The sequence below is a fragment of the Talpa occidentalis genome, unplaced genomic scaffold, assembly GCF_014898055.3.
Source record: "Talpa occidentalis isolate TD23 unplaced genomic scaffold, MPIMG_talOcc4v2.1, whole genome shotgun sequence".
Taxonomy (NCBI): domain Eukaryota; kingdom Metazoa; phylum Chordata; class Mammalia; order Eulipotyphla; family Talpidae; genus Talpa; species Talpa occidentalis.
Genome location: NW_026555331.1, coordinates 125,736,521 through 125,749,273, shown reverse-complemented (window position 1 = coordinate 125,749,273; position 12,753 = coordinate 125,736,521). Strand labels below are relative to the sequence as shown.

Below are 12,753 nucleotides of genomic sequence, written 5' to 3'. Positions count from 1 at the left end.
CTCTTTATTCTGAATATAAAAGGAAGACAATGAAAAATACTTATGCTCTGAGCATTCCAAGACCAGCCCCTTCCCCTGATGAAATATTGAAACTGTCCATGCATTGGCAAGATCTTAAACATTCCAGAAATACTATATATAATTATTTATAAAAAGATAACTTCTAGTCTATGCAGGGAAGGTGGAAAGTTATTTCATTCCTAACAGTTTTTCTGCCTTGTATCAGGATTTCCTTCACTGTGATTATTCTTCAACTTCATGATTTTGAGGTGAAGAGTTTCCTGTGAAGAATATAATTGGCTTCTAATGAGAATGTTAGAATTTGTTGTTGTTTGCAAATGCCAAAAGTAAAGGAATTATAGCAATTCTGTTACAACTTTCATTCTGATCAATGGATGTTGGTTAATTGTCTACTGAGTACTCATTTCCTCTGTTCCTGTTCTTTACATTGCTCCTATTTTCTTCATGCTTTTGCTCTGCTCTCCAGTAAAGCAAATGTTTTAAGAGAAGCTGAGCCCAACCCCCCAGCTCCTGAAGTGGGTTTGATCTGTCTGAGATAAACAACTTCTATCTTCTCTCTAACAGTTGCATATGAAAAGGGGCAGATGACCACTTGATCAGACTGATGTTAGGAATAGTGCTGAGGATGCCTTTTGGGAAAGATCTTTCTTATTGTTACTGGTAGACCTTCCAGAGCTGATTCTTTTTCTCTCCTCCTGGACCACTGAAAGCATCCTAATACCAAAGGGAAAGCTGTCACCTGTAAAAGTTCTCTGTGGGTAATAAAGCAGAGAAAATGTTCCCAACCAAGAAGATATAATTTCAATCTGTGTGTATATGTGTGTACATACGTGTGTCTGTGTGTGTGTGTTTGATTGAGAGAGAAAGAGAGAGAGAATATGTGAGAGAGAACACATCCTGGACAAAAATATACTTCTGCATTTATTTTCAGAACTTTACACAGGAAAAATTAAAATGTGTCATTTGGGCTTTTGTTCTCAAATGAGCCAAAATCATCATCTGCATACATTTGATAAAATGTCTTTTCTTTTGTTTCCCTTTCCCTCAAAGACAGTTGTCTTGATCACTGAAAAATTTCAAAATGCTTATGTTGACTGGATATAAAATTATAAAACCAAACCTTCTGAAGCTGAAAGGCTTATTGCCTAAACAGATGTTATTTGATGACATAGTTTCTAATATTTGTAATTTTTTTGTGCTTCATGTGATAGAATTGGACTTCGCCTCTTTTCCCAAAAGATGTTAGAATCTGAGATACCATTTGTGTTCAAATTCCAAATCATAAGAAATTAAATTTCAAAATATATAAAATGTGTGAACCACTTTGGTTCCTACCTCTTTCCTTGAGAAGAATGACATACAGACAAAGTCAGTCCTTGGATGTTTATATGCTCTGCCAGTGCTCTTTATAAAAGGATATCTCAAAGGATATCTGCTTGGGCTTTCTGAAGGACGTGAGTGACAAAATTAGTGATGTGTGGCTCCATACTCCAGTGACAGAGAAGATAATTACAGTAATATATCCACAGTGATTTAGAGGTGACGTGGAATTTTCCCAGACTAAAGACGTATTTGTGAAAGAGACAGCCATATGGGGGAAATGTTATTTTAGCCACATATGCTGGCCTTACATGACTTAAAAGTATGAATTTCAAGAGGACAATAAAAAATAAATTATAGTGATCAAGATAGGACTTTATTAAGGAACAGAAGAACATTTCAGCTGAGAGGTAATGTGAAGATTAAGTATAAATTCTAACAGTTTGGTTGACAAGTTGATGAGCACATTTACAGATGAGAAATATAGAAGGAACAAAAGGATGAATTCAACAGTTTGTGTAAGAGCCGGTATTAGGTATGTATTAGAAAGAATGAAAATAGACTTTGCTCTGAGAAGTTTCTGAGAGAGCAAGAAAAGTGATGTTTTGCCAAGTTTCCTCTGAGGCTTCCCTGCAGATTGACATACTTTTCACTGATAGGTGCCTATATTTGGTTGGTTTGATGCTTTTTGTATCTAATTTTTCTTTTATCATTGAGGGAAATGAGAATTCAAGGAGAGAATACATATTGCTTTTGAGGTAGACTAAATTGATCACTTCCTTACTTTGCCTTTTGTATGTAGAAAAATTGACTTGGTGATATAAACATGACTATATTCAAATAGACTAGAATATATTCATAATTTGGGAGAGTGGGAGAAATAACTGTTACTCATTTTTTGGGTATGTTACCTGTTCCAATGCTAGAAAAATCTCTGGATTTTGGATCTGAAGATTCAGATCAAGTCTAATTCTATTGTAGCCATTTTTCAACCTGAGCAAAACACTTAACTACATGGTTGTAATTGTGCATGGGAGTTTCTCCAGAGAATGAAATGGCTCATGTTGATGATGTAAAATGTGTCTATAATACTAAGGAAATGATACTTCCATTTTATTTTTTTTTATTAAGGTAAGATTGATTTATAATACTATGATCCAAAACTATAGGATTCCAGCTCTTTGGTTGTAGGTTACCACACCACAACCCCTGACAAGGTATCCACATTGCTCTACCATAGTCCATTTTTCCTCCTACACCCTTTCTTTGCACCGGCACCCTCCCCTCTAGTAGACTCAGTTTTACAGTCAGATTTCTGTGGTTTGTTTTGGTTTATTGTCTTATTCTTTGTTTTGCTCTCTGTATTCCACATATGACTGAACCCATCCCGTATTTCTCTTTCTTTGACTTATTTCTCTTAGCATAATCCCCTCCATTTCCATCATGTTGTCAAAAATGACAAGAATTTATCTTTTTTTAATAGATGAGTATTATTCCATTGTGTATATGTATGTGTATATATCTCATCTTCTTAGTCCACTCATCTGTCCTTGGCCACTTAGGTTCCTTCCATAAGTGGACTATTGTAAATAGTACTGATACAAATATTGAAGTGACACAATATTGATACAAATATTGAAGTGATAAGCATTTTGTTGTAATGGGGGAATTTTTTTCATGTCAGCAAATGTGAAAAGAAAGACTATGAGAATGAAACTCATCACAAAAATATAAATTATTTATTTGCATAAAGATTTAGAAAATTGGTAAATCAATGCATTTGCTATTACATTTTTGGTATGGGTATTAAGGCAATAAGCATAGAACCATTTTCATATTTTTTTTTAGTAATTTTCTTGAAGGTTTAAGAGTTTCATTAAAGAAACCTCGATATAGGACTACTTTTTCTTAACACTAAATATTTAGACTCCTTAGAGTAATGATAAGATCTGTGCTTATTTTTACCATTCAAGCTTTTGATGTCTTTTCTCTCTTATATCACTAACATTAATGAGAATGCCTTCCAAATCATGGCTTAACTTGTCTATTTAATTGTGTTTCTCAGGAATAACAGGCTGTTTTATAATAATTGCCTGAATTACTAGATTAAAAACCAAGATGAGAACAAGTTGAAGAATTCAGTTCCAATATGTGTCTTCTTGTTTACCTTTGAGAAGTGTGCTGTGTGGAACATGTTTGTCTTGATAGAAGCTCTTGTCAATTTTTAGCTTGTGTAGTTAAGTATTAAAGGTATGCCTATGAGGAAATGCAGGTAATCACTAATTATTTCCAAATTTCTAGTGAATTTGAAACAGTAGCCTGAAACACAGATTATAGACATCATAGTAGATATTAAAATTCTTTCTCTAATGAAGCTAGCATGAGTCTTTTTGCCCTAACCCCTCTTCAGCTCCCTTGCTGCTAGTCCCCAGCCTCTATCATGGAGGTGCTCAGCACCTGGGATTACATTTAGACTGCACAGATCACATTATTCTGTACTGTGGCTCACAATATATTTGTATATCAGGAATTTAGGGATTGTAAAGGACAGCCATACAAATCAAACTAGTTTAAGTAAGCATGGTTGGGGGTTTGGAGGATGATTATTTATTCATGAACCTTGGAAATCCTGATGACGAAACTCATCATAGATATAACAACTGCTCAAATGGTTTGCCATATTTTCCTCTTCTTGCTCTTTGTCCCACTGCTCTCAGGTATACTTCCCTGTGTTTAATTTCTCCTATGAGGAATTATTTAAAGGTGTATCTGGTGGCAGTTATCACCACACATACATTGTCCTGGCTTAGTTCCCCAGAAGGAAGATAGTCTCTTTCTGTCAGTGAACATTTATAAAATCCCAGGGAAGAATTTTAATTGTCTTTGCTTTGATTTTTTTGACCAGCCATTGGCTTTTACACTGTGGATAGAGGTTCAAAAAATTGCAAATAATTAGGTCTTTTAGAGAGTTTGAGAAACCTACCAGAATTCGTGGTGTAAGAAGGTTAGCCTCACTAAAGAGAACAGAAAATGGGAATTATGCTAGGAAGACGTAAATACGAGGGTCCTGTGGTATTCACAGATCAGATATTTTATTGCTCTTTACCTTTAGTTACCATTGTTTTCCTTTTTACCCCAACCTTTATTTGATTAATAGTTATATTTCCCTGTAATTGGGTTTTAGCATTTTTTTTATACAATGAATGTTATTCTAGCATTCGTATTTTCTGATGGAAGAGATAGTATGTAATTATAGAAGAGATAGTATGAAAGTAACTTGCTTTCTTTTTAAAGGAAAGTCCATGATATATTATTTCATAAAATAGAATTAATCTTCTACATGATGGTTCTCAAATTTGACCTATAATTATGATGCACTAGGGGAGAGAGAGAGAGAGAGAGAGAGAGAGAGAGAGAGAGAGAGAGAGAGAGAAAGAGGAGATTGAGATAGTTTAACATGGAAACTGGAATGACTCATTCCAGTGATTTAATGAATAGCCCAGTTTCACTCATAGTATAGAAAGAGGAGTGCAACATTAATCAGGAGTTTAGACTTCTAATTGGATTTTTAAACATTCAGTTTGTCTTTGCATAATCTTCTGCTCTATTTTTATGTCTCTCCCCAGGTGAATAGAGCTTTCCTGCTGCTGTCCTATTGTGAGATTTCCTGCATGTTTGTGTCCTGGGCTTTTCCTTTTCTCCTCCAAAATATATCTTTCTGATGTTTGTATCTTTCTCAACCACTTATTTAAGGCAGATTCACTTACACATTTCTGACGACAAACAAAAACCTTCCTTTAAGATCATGGATTTCTAAAATGTGAAAATTCTAACTTGTGTAGCAGGCTGGTTTTCTAACTCTTACCATATTTACTTGATTACTTTTTCATGACCATTATAGCCCATTTAGAGAAGAATTGGACCCCAGAAAAATTCTGCTAGAGATTCTGTGATGTATCCAGTTAATTGATTAATTCATTAATTTGTTAAATGAATTGGCAGGTAGAGCAACTGAATTGAACATTTAAGAAGAATGTCTTAAAAATGTTTAATTATAATTTAGCTTTTCTTTAAGGCCTTCCCCTTAAAAGGGGAATAGCATGATTAAGAAATATAAGTATAGGTGAATGCAATGTATTTTATATTTTAACCAGTTGGTGAAAGCACACTTAAAATATATGATACTTAAAAATATATAAGGCAAAGAAAGAAATGATACCTCCCTTAGCAATGAGATAACATCTTAATAAGGTTATAAAATAAGTTTGCAGATAGTTCTTAGAGATTTCTAAGAATAATGAGGCACCTATGTGCCTGGTTGAAGAGACTTCTACCTAGAAACAGCAGAGTAAATTAGATGGATTTTGCAAGTTTTCAGTTTACACATGGAAAAAAAAGATTCCAGCTTGAAAACTTCAAACTGATGAATAAAGTAGCTATAACCACAAAATTATGGTGGAGGTGTGCTCCATCTTTCAAAATGAAGAACTTTCTACTTTTTAAGACAAATATGCCAACTAAATCTCTACTGATCCTCATGTTAGGAGCCTTTTCCTAGGCATATGCTTTGTTACTTAATTTTAACTAAGGTGAGATAGGGAGTCAACAATAGGACAAAATAAAGTCTGAACTGAATGAAGTTACTTTGAAGAGGGGAAAGGGAGATGGGATTGATTATCTACTTTTGGCAAGGCACACCTTCCTTAGAATCTGAAAGGGCAGGGAGAACACTGAGCCTCTTTCTGCCAGCTGAAACTGGGCAGGTCCACAAGTAGCATGGAGCTTAGAGGCGGGTCTGATGCAGGAGGCCTGGAGAAACACAACACTGGGGTCTTATTTCTTTACTTGCTCCAAACTGTCAGGTCTAACTATAAGTGTTCTATGCACTTACTTCTGGCAAGTTATTGATGCTATGATTATATATAAATAAGTATAAATGAAGAAAAGGTATTTTATAGTTCAAATACTGTTCCATATTGTTGCTAGAGTGATTGGGTTAATATGATCTTTAGAGACTCATTCAGCACAATTATATATTCTAAAATGTCATTTGTTCTTAAAGGCTGATTGAACTGTATAGTGTTATTATGGGAGGGCATCTTGTCCTGATAAAGATGGTAATTATTTATCTAACTAAGCAATCTTGTTGATTGAGTATAGCTAAATGCTTTGTATTTAGGTTAAGAAATACCTTTAGTCTTTATTGGTATGTAGATAAATGTAACTAGCGATTTCTTACTTTCTAAAAATCATTTCAAAATTCCTGAATAAATAAATGGTGCTCTCTAAGTTCCCATCACTGTATTTTCATCAATGCTATTAGTTTTAAACCATAAACATGGACAAAGCATCCATGGTAGTAAGGTAGTGAATGTTGAAAGCATGTGTGCATAAACTATCTCAAAGGATAATTAGATAATTATAATGGTGCTTGCTTTTAGATAGCTAATTTTAAAAAATCTGTTGCTCCTAAGTCTAATTATTTGAGTAATGATAACATATTACCAACCATGAAACTTCAGTTACAGCTAACCCACTGACAGAAAAAAAAAGTGAATATGTTAACATTTGTTTCAAAAACACAGTGGCACCACACCAAGCTTTCTACTTCGGGTTCTGTATTCTATGCCCAGCCTCCGTATCTATGTGTATACTTTAAATCACCTATACACGTGTCCTTCATCTGATTTCACTGTATTTATTTTCATTCATTTTATAACCCTTTCTTTGTCAATGGAGAGATTGTTTTTTCACTCTTCTCCACCCTTTGTGAGCTTTGAAAGAAGGTTTTTGTAATTAGTCTTCATAGTTTTAATAAACATTTCATAACCTGCCAGTAAAAATGTCAGTTTTCTGGGCCAGCACATAATTAAATGAGTAAGTATCAGTGTGTTAATTCATGCATAAAATAAAATAACTTAAAGGGGTTATTAATTGAGGTGTAGGTTTGATTTTTGAATTCTAATCAATAATGAACTATATTTTAGACAGAAATCTTACTTGCTTTTACCATTCCCATTACTTGGGCTATTAAAACTATTAAATAAAACCATGTCAATTAAAATTTTACTTTATTGTTCTTTTCCTGAATGATTAATCATCTGAGAGAATCTTGCTAAAACATCAAAACAATGGATATGACCAAAATGAGTGTTTTACTGTGAACCCTTAAAACCAAAGCTGAGTGATACTTACAATATATAAAACTTTATAATGGTTCTGTTTGGGGTCATCGCCACCTGATTGATGACTGAAAAATAAAAAGAGCAAAAATTAAATCTGGGATGCTAATAATAGGTTGTTTGGTAGGAGACCCTACCCCTACCAGATGTATAAGGTAGGTGTAATGTATAAAGCAATAGTAGTATAATGATGAGGTGTGGTTACAATGTGGTAACTAGAGGTAGCTCTTGGAGTACCAAAGAATGAAAAGTTAATTTGGGGTCAGTCCAAAAGGCTGGTGGACAAAAAAATGTATAAAATAGAAAGGCTGTATCCTTTGCTAGGAATTAATAAGTTGGAGATATATATATATATATATATATATATATATATATATATATATATATATTAAGCTGTATTTGAAGTCTCGGGATGATAATGTGAGCAATGACTTGGAACTCAGCATAATATTGACTTAGTGGAGCTCTTACTTTGTTTTAGGGACAGCAATAAATGCTATATGTCTTTCAATTCTTGCAGTCCTGTATAATAGGTCAATGTTCAATGAAGATACTGAGGCACAAAGATTACTTTATTAGTGACTGAATGGAGATGTTTAAACCAGACAGCCCAATTCCAAAGCTTGAATACTTGGCTGCCATGCTCTATATTCCCTCTAGGTCTATTTTATTGATACTGATGCTTTAAGTACACTTTGACCTACAGCTATATCCTAGTGATGGTTTTCAACTGACTTTTACTAATTGGAAGGGTAAGGGCTCTATGGAAAATTTCATGTTATCTATCTGTCTGTCTGTCTATCTATCTATCTATCTATCTATCTATCTATCTATCTATCTATCTATCTATCCCAAAGCAGGGAGAGACAGCTCCAAGAATAACCGTACAATATATTTCCTTGAAAGTCACCCCGTTGAGACTTACTGTTTATTTGTTCTGTTCTGTTCCATTGTTCCCTTTCTTATTATATTAAAAACGAGCTTTTATGCTCAGCACTTTAAAAATCTAAAGATCTGACTCACTAGTTAATATAATCCAAAAAGAACATAAACATAGATCTTAACCACCGAGTTTGAGATGCTGATTTGGGGGAATCCTAATATTAAATTCTGGATTTAGGTATCATATAGATCTTAGACGGTAACGTGGATTTACTTGCATGAAGGTATATTACAAGAAATATGTTTTTGTTTCATCTGGATGAATAGAGAGGAAATAGGCATAACTTAAAGCAAGCAAGTTCTAGTATTCTAAAAGATATAACAAAAATCCTCCAGGTATGACTAGTATTGAGGTCTTAGATGTTTGAAGATGTTACACAATCACAACTGTGAAAAAATAACATGGTATCTGAAGTATTTTAAAAGCAATTTGGTGTATCATTAGGAAAACAGATTTGGTGTTATTGAGCTGTCTTTGGAGAGTTAACACTATTGTTGAACATATTAATTGTTATACGGCTTGTGTTTGCAACATACAGGCAATTCTCTTCCTAGAGTGACTGCACTTCTAGATGATGCAAAAAGACTTGCAGCCAGTGTTGCTCATGTTTCTATATAATGGCACTTACTGCAGGCAGGACATAAATGAACTCACCCCAGCTAGCATGATTCCTGATGTGAATTAAATAAAGGCCCCTCATCAACAGCCTCAGCTTGTTCCCCTGGGCTCCTCGATAGAACTCTGCATAGAAATAGACTCAGTTCCAGAGCAGGGGCAGCTAAGCGTGAGCTGAGCAAAATAGCACAATTCACAGTTCCTGATTTGATCTTTTTTTGTGCACCAAGCTTTTGGGTTATTGTTGCTATTGTTGGTATTTATTGTAATTTAATGTTATTTTTTAAATTTCACATTGAATGGTTTGTCTTTAAATTTCATTCATGAAATCTAATCAGAGATAAACATGGAAGGAGGGGGAAAAATCCCTGTTTGACTAACAGGAGAGACCTCCTGTGACATTCAGTGGGACCGATTTCCCGGAGGAGCTGGTAAATTGGCTCTGTGACAGTTCCAATAGAGAATTTCTAAAAGTGGCAACCACAGTGCCCTTGAAATAAATATATAGCATGTCTAGTAAAAATGCTTTGAAGGGCTGCTCTTTTGATATGTGAGGTATTGATGTATTATATGCAGTCTATTTGATGTATTTATGAAAAAGAATTCAGTCTTCAGGATAGTCACACCCTTTTCAATCTTCAGTATAGTCACACTGTACTGCCCCATCTAACTTACAAATGAAAATGTAAACAGACCTGCCGGCAACAATGCTCACTTAATGACTACACCAATGAAAGGATTTTTAGCTAGGACAGAAAGACTCAAATGTGTCAATTTTGTTCCTTTGGTATTTGCCATTATTCTAGTTAAAGCTTTAAAGTATATATATTCTTTTTACATTGTGAAGAAATCATAATGAGATAGATCAAAATGCCACTTAGGGTTGGTTAAGGTGTAAAACATTTGTTCCTCAGTAAAGAGCAGGCTGCAAGTGTGAGTCCCCGCTGGCAGTGGCAGCTCAGCTGGTGTAGCGTTTGTCCAAGGAAATTTACTTTGACATAATGAAATGGGAACCACAGATTTTTTTAAAAAGCTGTTTTCTCAAAGTGTCATCAGGGGTTATTACTATTTCAGCCCAGATCTCTAATGACTCCTGTCCTTACATTCTCATATAGATAGCACTTAATATTTTATGTGATTATTTGTTTTTTATTGCCTTTTTCCCTATTAAGTTGGGCTTCTTTAAAGATAAGAACCTTCTTACCTCATTTTTGCATTATCTGCCTTGAATTGTGCCAGGTATATAGAGATGCTCAAAATACTTCTGCTTAATAAATGTCTGACTCTTAGAATGTCCTTATGGAAACTCTTCTAAATTCTGTGCTGTTCAAGTTTTTTTCTCTTTGTTTGTTTCATCTTTTTCCTTCTAAAAAATATAAGGCAAGTATACAATGGGATGACAGTAGTAGCTCGACAGGAACTTGGAATGAAAACCTAGGTAAAACAATCCAGTTTATTCTTAGTTTTTCTTTTCACATATTTTTATATTCCTCACGCCCCTCCCCTGGCTCCCCTATGTAACAGATTTTTATTTTTAGGTCAATTTATGCATGTCTCAGAACCATATAATTTATAGTCCATAAAATAGTTAAACATTTGGTTTTATTTCTCCACATTCCTTTTGCATAAAACTTTTGGTAATTATCACCTCATAATTTTATTTCCTTGAGAAAATAGCATCTTTTTATTATAATAGTCAAAAATGATTTTTGTTTTTTTTTTTCCTATCTAAAGGAATTCCAGGAGTTTTGCCCTTGTGCATGTACCCTGTTGTCTTGGGTAGGTCAATTAAATTCTCTGATCCTCAGTTTCTTTAGCTTCAAAATGGGGACAGAAAAACATAACTGCTAGGTTGTTGTGAAGACAAAATGATTTATTCATGTATAAATATTTAGTGTCGTATCTCCATGCATATGGTGGTCAAGAAGTTGTGTTCTTTATATATGAGTGTGTGTGTGTATACACACTTTGTTATTTGTAATATAAATAGTGAAGTTTATATAGACTTATAGAATTTCCAAGGGGAAAGCAAATATATGGATCATTGTATTATCAGATACAATTGCTTTATATTTGTGTGTCAATACAGGTAATAATGTCAGTGAGCATTACTGACTACTTAGTATATATAGAAAATTGTACAAAATATCGTATTTTAATGAGACATGTTTTCTCATGTATGTTGCAATGCAGAGGTGATTATATGCTCCGAGGTTTAAGATACAATAAAATGAGATTTTTGTTTTGGCCTTAAAGTTCATATTATAATTTATTCTAATGGAAGGAAGTATAATATGAATTTTAAAGGTAGATGACTTTAATGAGACATTTGCCTCATTGACTGCTGTGATCATCTGAAAGAGTTCTGAAAACAACACATGGTAGGATTTGTCTCAATCACTGAAAAATTCTTGGATGGGACGTAGTAATTTCTCATTCACTAGAAAATGATGTTATTTTAGAATAATATTTTAAAATTCAGATCTTGTTAAAGGTGATAGATGACTATGTAAGATTTATTTCCTTTCGGAGTGTAGATGAGGATGGTTAGAATTTTTAGAGCATGACAGATCAGTGAGTCTGGTTTGTTCAGCAGTTCTTGGTGTATAGACCCTTTGTATTATTAAAACAACCATTTTAAACTTATTCCTCACAAAGTTCTTACAAGGGTAACCCATGTAAGGTGGTCCAAAGACAGAGAAATTGTTTCCCAGGGTTTTAGATTTCAGTGATTTTTCAAATAATAGGGAACTATCTTTGGGGAAATACATTGCTCTGCTACTTGATTGTTCTACATGATATCCCGAGGATCTGTTTAGTTTTTATGGTTCTTTGCATCGAACATGTCTTTCATTGCAGAAAATGGAAAAGAAGAAGTCAGAGATGAATTGTTTTACTTCAGGTTTGTCAGTACGAACAAGTAGCTTTATGAATCTAATTTCCTGGGTGTCTTTTTTCCCTCCACTTTTAATTGTTTTTATAAAACACTAAATTTACAAATGTGATGCAATCCAAACCTCTCCCATTACTACTAAGAAGTACCATTATTATTTCATTTCCTTTTCTTTAAGAATACACAGTTTGCCTTCCCTGGCAATCTTATTTAAAGTAACAAACACCTTCTACAACATTCCCTATCCCTCTGACTTTATTTTCTTTCATAGCACTATTGTCATGATACACTATATATTTTTTCTTTTTTGTTTAGTCTGTCTCCCTTATTAAAACGGAATCTCTGCAAGAGCAGTTATGTGCATCTTCCTTTCTTTTTTTTAATTAATGTTTATTTATTTTTGCATACAGGAATTGGGGTATAGGTTAGAGGTGCAGGGGGTAAGAAGATTCACCAAAGACAGAGTGGGGAGCAGAACAGGCAGATTTACTGAAATAAACTGCTTAGGGAAATGAGTGGGCGAGACAGGAGAGGTCTGCTGCCCCATAGTGGACTAGCTCCCTGGCCAGGGTGATCAAACTCAGGCTGTAGAGGTGATTGCGCTGAGACTTAACTGCTAGTCCACCAGGGAGGCACAATGTATATCTTTGTGTTTACTGCTTTACTCCAGTGCCAAGAACAGTGCCTGACATATAGGTTATCTTCAGTAAATATTTATTGAATGTGGTCAAAACACAGCAAAACAAACAAAATCTATGCCTTGATTATTGAGATAGATG

The 12,753-nt window shown here is 34.2% G+C and overlaps 1 protein-coding gene across 9 annotated transcripts in view; it reads left to right on the top strand.

Moving 5' to 3' along the window:
* The window catches only part of IMMP2L (inner mitochondrial membrane peptidase subunit 2), a 732,784-nt gene that overhangs the window by 248,463 nt on the left and 471,568 nt on the right, over positions 1–12,753 (top strand). The window lies entirely within an intron of this gene.